The sequence below is a fragment of the Echinops telfairi genome, unplaced genomic scaffold (genome assembly GCF_000313985.2).
Source record: "Echinops telfairi isolate 266 unplaced genomic scaffold, ASM31398v2 ScPeMD7_2565;HRSCAF=3150, whole genome shotgun sequence".
NCBI classification, from domain to species: Eukaryota; Metazoa; Chordata; class Mammalia; order Afrosoricida; family Tenrecidae; genus Echinops; species Echinops telfairi.
In genome coordinates, this window is record NW_022106463.1 from 12947556 (window position 1) to 12949121 (window position 1566).

Sequence of the window (1566 nt, forward strand, 5' to 3'; positions counted from 1 at the left end):
TGATTTCTGCTGTGGGGGGAAATCAGAGCTTAAGCTCATCAGCCCTCTTTTGTTCGTAACTTGATTTTCCCAGCGCTGTTCTCCAGATTCTTTCCTTGTCTTTGGACTTAAAAAGGTTGATCGTAATATATTTCAGTGGGGTTTGTTCAGCTTCATGAATGCATATTATTTTGGTTTTCATGATATTCGGTAAGTTTTCTTCTTCTAAGAACTCCTCGGTAATTTTCTCTGTGTCTTTTTTTTTTAGAAGCACTTGTGGATGAATATTAAGGATTGTAACCTTCAGTATGGATTACAACAAAGAAGGCCATCTGGTTAGATTTGCATTTTAGGCAAACAATGTATGACCTTGTATAACCATTTATGTTCTTTAACTTCCTTTATCCCAAAAGAAAAATAAACTTTTCATCTCATTCAGACAGGAGACAGATTGTGTCACTTGGATCAGGGTCCCCTTAGAACTTGGGCATCGATCTTCCCACCGACACTGGGACAGAGAAGTGCTATCCTTCCTGACCCTGCAGCCCACAGGGATGGCATCCCAGTCACTTGCCCCAGTTGCTGAGTCAACTCTGACTGTGTGACAGAGTTGACCCCTGTGTGTCAGAGGAGATCTGTGGTCCATGGAGTTTTCAATAGCTGTGGCATAGTGATTACTCATTCCGCTGTGATCCACATGGTCAGCAGTTCGAAGCCACCACTTGCTCCACAGAAGAAAGATGGGGCTTTCTACTCCCATAAACAGTTACAGTTTCATAAAGTCACAGGAACACTCCTACCCTGCCCTATCAGGGGGGCTATGAGTCAGCATGGGCTCAATGGCAGTGAGTTTGGTTTGGTGACACTTCAGGAGATCACCAGGGCTTTATTCCTAGGTGCTTCTGCGTGGATTCTAATCGTCAGTCCCTTGGTGAATGGCCATGTTCCTGACCATTTGCACCACTCAAGGACTCCAATAAAACTGACCAAAACCTGACCTAATTTTTTCAAGGAATTTATATATATTTCAAAAGAAGCAGAGCAGGAGTTAAAATGAAAACCTTTAGGTGGGGGGGACCTCTCTCTTTCCCTCTGTGCACCAGTAGAAATAGTCCTTAACTATATTCCCCTATATTCCCAAGCAGTTGCAGTCAGCACACAAGAGAGGCAAACAAACACAACAAGCCAAAAAGGACAGGTCTTGAGCACAGGGCCACACATTCTCAACTCAGCATTACATAATAAAGAAATGATTACATCTTCATACTGGAAAGAAACCTCTTTTAGGGTTCACAGAAATTACAACCATTTTTGTTTGTTTGTTTTGGTTTGCTTCATCAGAAATACGAAGTGAAACACATCTAGAAACAAGTATCTACTGCAACATGAGTATTTTAAGTTATTTAATAGGACAACTTTTTAAAAATCATTTTATTGGGAGCTCATACAATTCTCATTACAATCCATACATACATCCATTGTGTCAAGCACATTTGTATATCTGTTGCCATCATCATTCTCAAAACACTTGCTCTCCACTTAAGCCCTTGGCATCAGCTCATTTTTCCCCTCCCTCCCCACTTCCCC